This window comes from Callithrix jacchus, chromosome 2, assembly GCF_049354715.1.
Source record: "Callithrix jacchus isolate 240 chromosome 2, calJac240_pri, whole genome shotgun sequence".
Taxonomy (NCBI): Eukaryota; Metazoa; Chordata; class Mammalia; order Primates; family Cebidae; genus Callithrix; species Callithrix jacchus.
The window spans coordinates 31,499,654-31,513,652 of record NC_133503.1 but is presented as its reverse complement, the minus strand read 5'-3'; the positions used below and the strand labels follow the sequence as shown (position 1 = coordinate 31,513,652).

Genomic DNA, 13,999 nt, shown 5'->3' with positions numbered 1-13,999 from the left:
CCTCAGCACTGTTGACATTTGGAGCTAGATAATTATCTGCTGTAGGGGACTATGCTGTGTATTGCAGGGTATTCAGCCACATTTCCAGCCTCTGCCAACTTAATGCCAATAGCAATCCTCTCCCTCCCATGCAAGTTGTGATAATGAAAAAATACTTCCAGATATTGCCAAATGTCTCCTGGGGGCAAAATCATCAGCAGTTAGAGCCACTATGGTGTAATATCTGGTCATATAAATATATCAAAGTTTATCTGTTCTACTGTTGATGGACATTTAAGTTGTTTTCAACTTGAGGCGATTGTGAGAAATACTATTATGAGAAGAAACAATACTTTCAAAAGCTTTAAAGGTAAAGAACATCAAACCCAAAATTGTAATCTATATAACAAGCCTCAGTTGTATCGTTTGAAAATCTGCCATGAAAATACTGTTAGAGGTAGCATTCTAGCAGGAGAAGAAATAAATCCAGGGGAACACTGCAAGCCACACAGGAAGCAAAGGTGAGTAAATAGCACAGTAAAGGATACTGTTATATAAGATAATCAGAACAAAGAACTTCCCCTTCTTTGTAGGCTGTTGGAAGTTGAAACAGGCCACATTACCACTAACCGCAACTATTAAGACCTAAATATGCTGGGCACAATGGCTGATGCCTGTAACTCCAGCACTTTGGGAGGCCAAGGTGCGAGGACTGCTTCAAGACCAGACTGAGCAACATAGCGAGATCCCATCTCTATATTATATATATATATATGTAATATATATATATAATATCATATTATTTAGAAAGCAAAAAGACCTAAGTAAATTTTAAAATTCACATTTTAAACGTGTCAAAGGGTTGTGGAAGCAATAAGGACTAGATGGACTAAAAATCCCAGAGAAGAGAGAATAGTTCAGAATGGTCAAATTGGCTCCCCTAGGAGCGGTTGCCAAATCTGAGCATGTGCTCAAGACTCGATAAAAGCTTTCTATTAATGCCTAAGGCTCGAGTGACAAAATCAGGAACATGAAGAGCCTCACATACACTTGATTTTCTTCACTAGACACTCACTTAATCCTGAGGCTAGGGGTAAATGAGGCTAAAGAGCTAAGTTCATCCATCCCTCCCTTCCTTCCTTTCCTCTCTTTCTTTCTCTCTCTCTTTCCTTTTACTTGCTCATTTTATACAAGGGCTGGCATTCTGATTGTTCTATTTTCAGGTTTAATCCTTATTTTAATAAAGTTTTCAAGCAAAAAAAAAAAGAGCTAAGTTCAAAATGGTTGGGAGTCAAGTAGAATCTAATGCAGAGGCTAAGCCATAAAACAAGTTTTGACAAATGTAAAAGGATTGAAATCATACAAAGCATGTTCCCCAACCATGATGGAATTAAATTAGAAATCAATAATAGAAAGAAATATGGGGATTTCTCAAATATTTTGAAAATAACCACGTTTCTAATAATCTATAGGTCAAGGAAGAAATCACAAAACAAATTAGAAACATATTGAACTGAATAAAAACAAATATATATCAAAATTTATGGGATGCAGCTACAGCAATGCTTAGAAGTATATACCTTTAAATGCCTATATCAGAAAAGAAGTCTTCAAATAGGCTAAGCTTCCACTTAATAAACTAGAAACAGACTAGAAACTGAGTAGCTAGGACTACAGGTGCATGCTATCATGCCCAGCTAATTTTGCTTATTTTTTTATAATAAACTTGTCTGTTTCTAGTTTATTAAGAAGTGGAAGCTTAGCCTATTTTATAAACTGGAAACTATTTAAAAAGATACAAAAAAATCTCTTTGCAAAAAAAGGATACCCAAGTGTCTAATAAACATATGAAATGGTATTCAACTTTGCAACTTTCTTTCTATTTTATTTATTGTAGAGACAGGGTCTTGCTATGTTGTCCAGGGCAGTATTAAACTCCTGGCCTCAAGTGATCCTCCCTTACAAAGTGCTGGGACTACAGGCATGAGCATCGTGCCCAGCCAATTTTGGAACTTTCAATCTTGCAGGAAAATGCAAACAAAAAACACATGATACACACTCACCAGCAACAGAATGGTTAGACAAATACCACATGATCTCCCCTATATGTAGAATGCAAAAAAAAAAAAAAAAAATTAGACTCATGCAAGCATAGAGTAGAACAGTGGTTAGCAGGGGCTTGGAGGTGGAAGAAATGGGAGATGTTGGTCAAAGGGTACAGACGTTCAATGATAAGTTGAATAAGTTCTGGGAACCTAATGTACAGCATGGTAACATGTACTAGATAATAGTACTGTATTGTTTACTTGAAATTTTTGAAAGAGTAGATCTTTAGTGTCCTCATCACACCTACACTAAAAAAAATGGTAACCATGGTGGTCATAGATGTGTTAATTTGATTATGGTAATCATTTCACAATGTATATACATATCAAATCATTGCATTGTATTCCTTGAATATCTATAATGTTTACTTGTCAATTATGCATTGTATACCTTGAATATCTATAATTTTTATTTGTTAATTATACCTTAATAAAGCTGGGGGTAGGGGAAGAATGAGAACAGCCCAAATGAAAAGGATGGGGAAATATCACATGTAAGTGAGACTGTGGAGCAACTGAAACTTTTTTTTTCTCTGAGACAGGGTCTTACTCTATTGCCCAGGCTGGAGTGCAGTGATGTGATTATGGCTCACTGCAACCTTGACCTCCTGGGCTCAAGAGATCCTCCCACCACAGCCTCTTGAGTAGACGGAACTACATACAGGCACAGACCACTACACCTAGCTAATTTTTTTCTTTCTGGTAGAGACAGGATCTCCCTATGTTGACCACGCTGGTCTTGAACTCCTGGGCTCAGCAATCCTCCTGCCTCAGCCTCCCAAAATGCTGGGATTACAGGTGTGAGCAACCACATCCAAACTGAAACTCTTATGCATTGGAGATGGGGGTGTAAAGTGGCACAACTACTTTGGAAACCTGTTTAACAGTACTAACTAAAGCTGAAATATGTATACCTCATGAACTAGCAATTCCATTGCTAGTTATATACTCAACAGGAATGCCTACCTATGCTCACCAGAAGCCATGCACTAGAATGTTCATGGTAGCTCTATTCATGATGGCAAACCAAGCAGAAACTGGAAAATACCCAAATGCTCATCACCAGTAAAATCCATCAGTAGATTTACTGTCACATAATGAAATACTATATACAAATACTATACAACAACAAACTACTACTACATACAGCCACATAAATGATGCTCACAAACAAAAGGTTGAGCATAACAAGACACACACAATAATATACACTGTATATAAAGTATAAAAATTGGTGAGATGTATCTATATTTTTTAGAAGTCAGTTGTGGTTTTCTTTATTGAGTATGAGTGGTCACTGAAAGTGGGCATAGGGTAGCTTCTTGGGTCCTAATAATGTTTTAGTTTTTTATCATGCTCCTTTAACTGTCGTGTTCTGTTTTGAAAATTCATCAAGCTGTACCTTTATTATATGTTTGTTTGTTTTTCCTTTGTGAGACAGGGTCTTTCTCTGCTGCCCAGGCTAGAGTATAGTGGTACAATCACAGCTCACTGAAACTTTGAGCTCCTGAATTCAAGCTATCCTCCCACTTCAGCCTCCCTAGTAGCTAGGATTATAGGCACGTACCACCATACCTTGCTAAATTTTTTATTTTATTTTATTTTATTTTTTGAGATGGAGTTTCACTCTTGTTACCCAGGCTGGAGTGCAATGGCATGATCTCGGCTCACCGCAACCTCCGCCTCCTGGGTTCAGGCAATTCTCCTGCCTCAGCCTCCTGAGTAGCTGGGATTACAGGCACACGCCACCATGCCCAGCTAATTTTCTGTATTTTTAGTAGAGACAGGGTTTCACCATGTTGACCAGGATGGTCTCGATCTCTTGACCTCGTGCTCCACCCGCCTCACCCTCCCAGAGTGCTGGGATTACAGGCTTGAGCCACCGCGCCTGGCCGCTAAATTTTATTTTTTATTGGTAGAGACAGGGTCTCACTATGTTGTCCAGGCTAGTCTCAAACCCCTGGTCTCAAGCAATCCTCCTGCCTCAGCCTCCCAAAATGCTGGGATTTCATGTATGAGGCACCAGCCCCAGCCTTTCTCAGTTTTCTATATCTATATTATGTTTCAACTAAAAATGTTTAAAAATCATGCAGTAAGTGACTGAGACAGGATTCAAACCCAGCCAGTCAGATTTGAGAGCCCAAACCCTATCTCGTAAACGTAGAATTAGAATCAGGGTTATATCATTCTGTAACAGTTCAGGAAAAAATGTCATCTTTCTAAGGACACAGAATCAAAAGGATATGTGTGTGTGAGAATATGTGCATGTGTAAAGAACGAGAGACAGATTTTAAGGAATTGGCTCATGCAATCATGTGAGCTAGGAAATCTAAACTGCAGGACAGGCCAGCAGGCTGGAGACCCGGGGAAGAGTATATGCTGCAGTTTAAGTCCTAAGGCAGTCTGGAGGTGTAATTCCTCCTTCCTGAGGGAACCACCATCAGTTTTTCTCTTAAGATTTTCACCTGGCCAGACATGGTGGCTCACGCCTGTAATCCAAGCACTTTGGAGGCCAAGGTGGGTGGATCACCTGAGGCAGGAGTTCAAGACCAGCCTGACCAACATGGTGAAACCCTGTCTTAAAAAAAAAAAAAAGACTTTCACCCAATTGGGTGAAGCCCACCCACATATAGAAAGTAAACTGTTTGACTCAAAGTCTACTTGTGATGTTATGATATAACAAGAAATATATTTTTATATATATTTTATATATACAGAAAAAATATATATATTAAATATATTTTTATATATCTTCATCCCCTAGCACAGAGCTCCTAAAAGTCTGTGAAAGACTAAAAGAGTGTATTTTGTCATTTGTAATAAATCCTTTTCAAACACACTTGAGTTTATGTTAATGAGATGAGTTTTGGAAAGTCCCCAAGGATGGAAGGGGGAACTCTTTACCAAGGGAACCAATCGTATGATAGAAGGCTGGGAGTTCCAGCCCCATTTCCCCCACTTCCCTACCTCCAGAAAAAGGAGAGGGCCTGGAGATTGAGCTTAATTACCAACGACCAACAACTTAATTAATCATGCCTTCATAAAACCATTAACTAGTCATGATGGTGTGCACCTATAGTCACAGCGACTTGGGAGGCTGAGACAGGAGGATCATATGACCCCAGGAGTTTGAATCCAGCTTGTGCAACACAAGTGAGACCCCCATCTCAAAACAAAAAAAAGTCCTCTGCCTCCTGGGTTCAAATGATTCTCACATCTCAGTCTCCCAAGCAGCTGTGAATACAGGTATGTGCCACCACATCTGGCTAATTTTTGTATTTTTAATAGAGACGGGGTTTCACTGTGTTGACCAGGCTGGTCTCAAACTCTTGACCTTAAATGATCCACCCACCTTGGCCTCCCAAAATGCTAGCATTACAGGCATGAGCCAATGCACACAGCCCATGCCTGGATAGATAGTTGCAGAATTGGTATAGGAAAAACTGCCACATGTCTGGTGTCAGAAGAGTTGGGTACAGTAAAGTCTGTGTTTCCTATATACTACAGATTTAAATGTTAATCTAAAAAATATCTTCAGCATAGTAACTAGCCAGTGCATATAAAAAAAGAAAAAGAAAAACACAAAAAATACCTTCAAAGTGGCATTTAGACTGTTTTTTAATAAAATATCTGGGTCCTGTGGCTTAACCAAGTTGATGCATAAAATTAACAATTATACTGGTGAGATAGATGGTTTCTGAAAAAAAGTCATCATCATTACAGTCCCTAGCAATTCAAACTAAAAATCTAGACAATACTATCATATCTGAGCAAGGGACAAGGAGAGGAATGGAGTGGGATCAAGAGAGGGAGAATAGGGAAGTGAAAGCATGCTAACATGTTTATCTTGTTCAGAAGGAAGACAGCAGATGGGCTCGGTGGCTCATATGTGTAATGCCAGCACTTTGAAAGGCCAAGGTAGGAAGATCACTTAAGCCCAGGAGTTCAAGCCTAGCCTGGGTAACAAAGCAAATGCTGTCTCTACAAAAAATAAAATAAAACAAATTTGTTGAATGTGGTGCTGTGCACCTGTCGTTTCAGCTACTTGGTAGACTGAAGCAGGAGGACTGCTTGAGACTAAGAGTTGGAGGCTGCAGTGAGCTATGATTGCACCACTGCACTCCAGCCTGGGTAACTAACAAAGCAAAGCTCTGTCTCTAAAATTCTAAAAAAGGAGGAGGAGGAGGAGGAAGAGGAGAAGACAGCAATGCTGATAAGATTTTTAAGAGTTAGACAAGATATGCACAAACATTTGTCTTAGTTAAAAATAGGATAAATTTCAAAACAAAACAAAATTCAATTTAATATAAGGCAGGAAAGGAAAAATAAAGTTTAGTAAATATGAATATAGAAATCAATCCATATATAATATTACTTTTAGTTTCAATCAAAGTAAACTCACTACTTTGAGACAGACTACTGGATTTTTTTTTTTTTTTTTTTTTTTTTTGAGACGGAGTTTCGCTCTTGTTACCCAGGCTGGAGTGCAATGGCGCAATCTCGGCTCACCGCAACCTCCGCCCCCTGGGTTCAGGCAATTCTCCTGCCTCAGCCTCCTGAGTAGCTGGGATTACAGCTGGATTTTTATTTTATTTTATTTTATTTTGAGACAGGGTCCTACTCTATCACCCAGACTGAACTGCAGTGGCACGATTTTGGCTACTCCGGCTGAAGTGATCCTCCCACCGCAGCCTTCCAAGTAGCTGGGACCACAGGCATGTGTCACCACTCTCAGCTAATTTTTGTAGAGACAGGGTTATGCCATGTTGTCCAGGCTGGTCTCAAACTCTTGACCTTAAATGATCCACCCACCTTGGCTTCCCAAAATGCTAGTATTACAGGCATGAGCCAATGCACACAGCCTATGCCTGGCCTATTTTTAAAAAGATCTAGTAAGTACATTTCCTATAAGTGATTGGTAAAATATATGTCTACAAACAGCTAAATAAATCTGGGGAGAAAAATAGAGCAAGGAAGAGATGCTCACCTTACTAGATGTGAAGGCATATTTTTAAATCGCAAAAATTAATCCAGCGTGGTGGTATTTGCCAGGCAAGGTGTCAGAGCCCTGGCATTGGAAAGTGGTTGACTCACAGGTTAATAAGAAGGATTTACTAACAGCGGTATAGGTTTTAAAAAGGGAAGTTTTACTAGAAAGAACACTGCAGATGGGGTGTAGGGAGTGCCTTAGCAAAACAACTGAGCCCACCATGATGAATTTTCCTTAGGAGCATTTATGGACCTCAAAGCAGGAGATGAAGGGTAGTTTATATGATAAATGATTATATTTGTAGACATTCTGATGCCTTAATGTCATCAAGGGTTGCACAATGAATTTGCCATGTGTGCATCCAGAGATGTATAGAAATTCTAGTTACTTACAAATGTTAAGTTGAAAAGAGGCCTGGAACCAGGTGCTGACTTTAGATAATAGGGAAGTATCTAATTACTTTTAGAATTCCTCAAATAAAGAGGTCTTTTGGTCTCTAAATGGCCTACTTGATGGCCACCAGGTAATCTTTGCTCCCTTCATCATACTTCTAAATTCCTCAGATAGGAGTTTTTGTCTCCAAAGCTGCTGTATGGTCACCAGGTGATTTTTGCTCTCCTCAGTGTTAAGAAATAAACCAATGGAACAAAATTGAGAGTTCAAAAATAGGCCCATGAGAATTTGTTATGTAATAACAAATAAAATGGAAAGATTTTCTTAAAGATTGCTTTGGGAAAACCAGTTTACCTAGAAAAATAATTGGATACTCTCATACCCCCATATGCAATGGTGAATTACAGAAAAACTAAAGACAAAAATGGGAAAGGTATAACTATACAATTAATAGAAAATAGTATCTGCAGGACCTGTGAGGAGGTCCTATAAAACAATAAAAGCATACACCTTATAGGAAAAAAAATACTACACTTTGACTATATCAAACTTAGAGATTTTACAAGCAAAATACACAGAGGGAAAATTAGGAAAACATACTAGCAGTATGTAAAGTTGATAAGAGGTTACTATCTGAAATACTCCAAAACTTTTTTAAATCCCCAAGAAAAGAATTGGAAACTCAATAGAAAAATGAGCAAGTGAAAATATACCCAGACAATTTACAAAAGAGGAAACTCGAGTGGCTAATAAGCGAAATAAAATAAAATAAAGATAAAGCAAGCAAGAAGCAAAGAAAAAAAGAAAAAAACCTAGACTTACTGCAAACCATAAAATATAAACTAACATTAGATATCTCCAGATTAGCAAAAATTTGGAAGTCAGAAAACACCAGTGTTGGCAAGGATATGAGGAAATGCCAACAAATCCTTTTGTACTATTGATGGGAGAGAAAATCAGTAGAGCTAAACCAGAAACCAATCTGGTAGAAGTCCCATACTCATCAATTCTAACATAAACATTTCTGGTGTGCCATGAACTGAGGAGAGGATGTCCTGCAGATAACCTCATGTTCACTCCTCCAACGTCCAGTAAACCTTCAGTTCCTCATGATCTAAACAGAAGTCATCACCTTGCCCTACCTGCCCACTCCGCCCCTACTGTTTCTCCTACTGAAGTCCCTACTAGTGATAGTGACAGGAGGCAGACAAATCCTAGGTAGGCAGGAACAGGTCCCCGGTGAAACGCTACCTTCAAACCAAAGACAGTTTAAAACCTGAAAACCAAGCTGCTGCTTCCAGACGAAGTCTGGACCAGAGTGAGAACTTGCATTCCTGTTTACTTGCTCTTTCCCGATTGATTCTTTCTGAATAAGGCCTTTGAACCAATTAAATGTTGCATTTTCTAAAGCTACCTACAGCCCACATCTCTCCCATTGTGTGCCTATAAAAACCCCAAACTCGGCAGGGCGTGGTGGCTCATGCCTGCAATCTCAGCACTTTGGGAGGCCGAGGCAGGCAGATCACCTGAGGTCAGGAGTTCAAGACCAGCCTGGCCAACATGGTGAAACCCTGTCTTAAAAAATAAAAAAAACACACCAAACTCAGCCACACTGGGACACAGACCACCTGACTTTGGGTAGTGGACCATCCTCATGTCCCTCTCTGCTGAGAGCTGTTTTGTCACTCCATAAAACTCTTTACCTTACTTACCCGTGCCTGTCAGCATAACCTCATTCTTCGTGGATGCAGGCCAAGAACTCAGGACCCTGCTGAATGTCATGAAGAAGGCAGTAACACTGTAGCCCATCAGCCACTCCACGCAACTGGAAGCAGTGCTGGGGCTGAACCAGCCTCAGGGCCGCTGGCCAGAGCAGGTTCATGAGACTGACAGAGAGCTCTTAACACACTGTCATCCTTCAGACTGTGGATGGTGGACTGAAAGAGCTATCATCACATCCCCTCTGGGGCCTTAGGCCCTCATGCAGGACAAGGTCAGGGAGCTTCAGAACCAGGGCAGAGATGTGGGCCTGGAGGTGCTGGATAATGCCTGCTAGCCCTGCGAGGCCCCATTGCAGCCCAGGTGCTACAGGGTGGCGTGGCAGATGACCTGAGGAAACTGTCCTTCATGACCAGTGCTGTGATGGAGGTGTTTGGTGTGTCTGGTTGCCGCGTGACCTGCTGTGGCTACACAAGAGATGACAGTGTGGAGATCTCGGTGCTGGCAGTGGGAGCAGTTCACCTGGCAACAGCTCTTCTGGAAAACCCAGAGGTGAAGTTGGCAGGGTTGGCCGCGAGGGATAGCCTGCGCCTGGAGGCAGGCCTCTGCCTGTATGGGAATGACATTGATGAACACACTACACCTGTGGAGGGCAGCCTCAGTTGGACACTGGGGAAGTGCCGTCAATCTGCTATGGACTTCCCTGGAGCCAAGGTCACTGTTCCCCAGCTGAAGGGCAAGGTTTAGCGGAAGCGTGTGGGCTTGATGTGTGAGGGGGCCCTGAGGCGGGCGCACAGTCCCATCCTGAACATGGAGGGTACCATGACTGGTACTGTGACTAGTGGCTGCCCCTCACCCTCTCTGAAGAAGAATGTGGTGATGGGTTATGTGCCCTGCAAGTACAATCGTCCAGAAACAAAGCTGCTGGTAGAGGTGCAGCAGAAGCAGCAGATGGCTGTGGTCAGCAAGATGCTCTTTGTGCCCACGAACTACTATACCTTCAAATGAGGATAGCTCAGGGTGGGGTTGTCCCCTCCAGGAGTCTTGCCTTGGAGGGCATCCTACAAGGGGTTAGTCAAGAAGCTGAGGCAGAACTCACTAGGGGTGGGCAGCTAAGGTGGAGGCTAATTTTAATTGTCTGGTTGAGGGGCCATACCACCTATTCTCCCTACCTAACTCTTGCCACTCCAGCTTCCTTCAGGACCCTGCTTCTGAGTGATGGACCAGCTCACACAATGTCTTGTTTTAGTCTATGATCCCACTGACCCACTCTTGCCTGCTGGAGGGTAATAAGAAGCTTTGGTTCTGCCATCTCTCCCGCCCTGCCAGGTGCTGGCTGTGGAGAAAAGGCTCACCTTTGTGGGGAGGATAAAACCTGCCCGACCTACCTCACCATGATTTTTCACATTGCAAAGGCTAGTAACATGGGCAGTGTGGACTTAGGCTACCCTCTCCAGTTTGCTTTCCATAAATGCAAATTGTTCCTACTGCCAGTCAGAAATGATTGTTGACTCATAGTAGGGCTGCTATACCTGTGTATAAACTTGGGGATGGCTGAGGGAACACTGATTTACTCTTCCATATTTCCAAGTTGGTCTAGTGTGCTGCCCAGTAGCAAACCATGGCAGGCTTACCACCTGTTCTGAGCTCTGGGGCTGTTGTAGGGCAGGGTGAGCTTCCTCCTGGACTTGCCTTACCCTGGGCTGACCTTTGCTCCGGTATCCATTAATGGACTCCACTAAATCCTGAAAGAAAAATTAAACTTCCTTCTGCCCTGGCATGGACGAGAAAAAAAAGAAAAATTAAACTTTTTACTTGCCAAAAAAAAAAACCTCAGGACCCTGCTGAATGCCATGAAGAAGGCAGTAACACTGTAGCCCATCAGCCACCCGACACAACTGGAAGCAGTGCTGGGGCTGAACCAGCCTCAGGGCCGCAGGCCAGAGCAGGTTCATGAGACTGACAGAGAGCTCTTAACACACAGTCATCCTTCAGACTGTGGATGGTGGACTGAAAGAGCTATCATCACATTCCCTCTGGGGCCTCAGGGTCACAGGCACTCCTGTTTGGGACCACCACGTTCCCCTCCGTCTGGACATGGGAGTCCACCTTGGGAGTCACTTGCAACCTGCCTGGTCCAGGCACAGCCCAGCACAGAGCCTGCTCCTGGAGCAGCCGGCCAGACCCCATACTCACTCACATTTGCTCACTCACACACCTCCTCCCTCCATGGCCTGAGCATGCAGTCACTATGGCCACAAGATCCGCGCCAGAGTAGGCAGGGCATCTCCTACCATGAACCTGTACTCCAGCAAGGCTCATGAGGGGCATGCCAACCAGAAGTTTCCGGCCCACAGAGTGACCAAGAAAAATCCTGCATCACTAGGTTAATGGTATCATCACATTCTAGTGACCTAAGTAGGCAACTTGGGATTCAGCGTTTAGTGTTCCCACTTCCTCCCTGTCACTCCTCAGTTATCTGTTTGATGATTCCACCTCTGAAGAACATGCATCCCTCCACTTCATTTTATCCCTACTGCCATAGATTTAATGCAAGACCCAATTACTCCTCTTGTCAGTGACTCCAGTAGCCTCGATCCTGCATCTTTCCCTTCCCTCTCCTATTCATTCCGCACTCCAGCTGCCAGGGTGATCTTTCTGAAATATAAATGGGTTCACATCACTCCCATGCTTAACAATATTTCAGCAGCTCACCAAAGGTCAAGTCCTTTAAATTGGGTACATCTTCACCATCTGGTCTCTGCCTCTCTCTTCAGTCTCCTTGCTCTATTCTCCCACATGTAACCTTTGATCCCAAACATTCACTTGTGGCACCATACTCTATTCTGCCTAGAAGGTCCAAGGTTGGTCAGTTAAGAGAAAATGAGATTATCCAAATAGTTAGTCAGAGTAGATTAGCATAATAAATACTTACCTTAAGCATTTTACAACTCTGGATTTTATATCACTGCATTCTTACCTGAAAACTGCATAATCAATACAAAGAACTTCTGTATACCTTCTACCCAGATTAATCTATTGTTTCTACTTAGCCCTATTTGCTTTGCTTTATATTTTCATTTTTTTATATCAGTTATCTCAACTCTTTGAAAATATATTGGAGACATTATTCCCCTTTACCCCTAAACACATCAGGGTGAATTTCCTAAGAACAAGGATATTCTCTTACATAATCATGTATAATTATCAAAATTAGGACATTTATCATTGATGACTTTGTTATCTCAACATTGAATATGTTATCTCAGCCCATATTCAAATTTTATCATTGGTCCTAAAAAATGTCTTTACTGTCCTAAAAATGTCCTTTAAATATGTTCTGCATTACATATTACATCTATTTGTTATGCCTCTTTAGTCTTCTTTAATCAGGCTGTTGTTGCTGTTATTGTTCAGGTAAGGTTTCCCTCTCTTGAGCCCAGAGGTTCAAGGCTACGGTGAGCTATGATCACACCACTGCAAAAAAGTATCACAACACACTTTGGGCTGAATAAAGGGAAATATTTATATAGTCAGAGTAATGCAATCTCTAACCATTGACAACAAAAATGATGTATACCTAGAATGTAAACTTTATGACAGCTGAGATCTTATCCTATTCACTGCTACATCCTTGTATTTCAAAGGTTAGTATTGGTCATATTAGTCTTTTTCTTTTAATGATAGAAAAATAACCCGCTTTAAAGTAATCTGAGTGCTGAATTATTCTAGATTTTCTATTTTTTACATAAGCAACTTGCCTTTATCAATTTTTTCCCAACATTTTCAGCTTTGTTTTCTTGGTAACAACTCTCTTTTCATACCCATATTGATAGGTAGATACAACATTTAATTAATTTAAATAATTACTACAACAAATGTGGAAGGTGTGGCTTAATCTAGCAAGCCAATTTAGCAGAAGTCAATTAACAGAGCTTTTGCTGTAAATCAAGCTTTCACCGAATTGAATGAGTTTTCAAATTGAAAAATTCTACCAAGCACCAAGCAAAACAAATTTAAGACTCATTTCAAAGGTTCATCATTGTGAAATATCTCTTTACTGAATAAAGAAATAATCCTAAAAGAACCCAGAGAGAAGGGAAAAAAATTTGCACATAAAGGAAAGGGAGCCATAATTGCATCAGATTTTTCAACAGGCTTCAAAATTCTTATGAAAAATTATTTTCAATCAAGATCTCTCTGCAAAGCCAAGCTATCAATCAAGTGTGAGGGAAGCCCAGCCTACTTAGTTATTCTCAAGCAATCTTTCTTAGGGAAACATGAAGAATGTATAAGGAATGCAGTAACACAGTGTTAAGAGGAAATAGAGGGCCAACCCAGACATGTGGTGGGTATCGGCAGGCTAGATTCAAGAATGAAGATGTAGGGAAGCAGAAGAGAGGTCTTTTTGGGGGTGTGGAGTCAGGGGGAAGCACGGAATTGATAATCTGGATAATCTGATGTCCTTGAACATTTATAAATCTTATGGGAAACATTTGACAAATCTGTAGAAACACTGGAAACAAAAAGCAATAAGTACCTTGAAAACTAAGCAAATGGCAAAAACTGAAGCACCTTATTAACGAGAAAGAAAAGCTAATTATAAAAGAAAAAAGAGGTCCACGTGCAGTTGTTCATACCCTTACTCCCAGCAACTTGGGAGGCTGAGGCTGGAGGATCACTTGAGCCCAGAAGTTCAAGGCTGCAGTGAGCTATGATCACACCACTGCAAAAAAGTATCATAACACACTTTTAGCTGAATAAAGGGCAAGATTTATATAGCTAGAGTAATACAATCTCTAATTATTGACAA

At 41.2% G+C, this 13,999-nt stretch overlaps 1 long non-coding RNA gene and 1 pseudogene across 10 annotated transcripts in view; one reads left to right on the top strand and one right to left on the bottom strand.

Annotated features, from left to right (window-relative positions):
• LOC100385041 (aminomethyltransferase, mitochondrial pseudogene) overlaps nt 1-10,194 on the top strand; it is a 35,710-nt pseudogene extending 25,516 nt beyond the window's left edge.
• LOC103789054 (uncharacterized) overlaps nt 1-13,999 on the bottom strand; it is a 94,509-nt gene that overhangs the window by 48,889 nt on the left and 31,621 nt on the right. For 8 of the 10 annotated variants that reach the window (XR_013530809.1, XR_013530812.1, XR_013530813.1 and 5 more), the window contains one exon: nt 11,902-13,912. This is a non-coding gene — a long non-coding RNA (uncharacterized LOC103789054). The remainder of the gene's footprint in view (nt 1-11,901; nt 13,913-13,999) is intronic. The other 2 variants (XR_013530808.1, XR_013530810.1) reach the window with 2 other exon arrangements.